Below are 286 nucleotides of genomic sequence, written 5' to 3'. Positions count from 1 at the left end.
CAGTTAGGCTCAATTTAGCTGTTTGTTTTTATGGGGCATCTCAAGATGGAATTTATCTGAAAGTCGAAACCAGTCTGTTAACTTGTCACTTTTGCTCTCCAGCGAAACCTGTCCGGTCATAAAACGTTGTCTTGCTGACTGATGTAAAAAGACATTTTTTATGTACTGATGTTTATGACTACAAATTTGGAACAACCCAGTTTTCTTAACCTTTAATCCGGCCATGTAGATACAAACATACATCGATAGATTTCTGTATAACTATACAATAAAGCAGTAGGTATCA

The sequence above is a fragment of the Sinohyriopsis cumingii genome, chromosome 1, assembly GCF_028554795.1.
Source record: "Sinohyriopsis cumingii isolate HCF-2022 chromosome 1, ASM2855479v2, whole genome shotgun sequence".
NCBI classification, from domain to species: domain Eukaryota; kingdom Metazoa; phylum Mollusca; class Bivalvia; order Unionida; family Unionidae; genus Sinohyriopsis; species Sinohyriopsis cumingii.
This window is presented reverse-complemented; position numbering follows the sequence as displayed.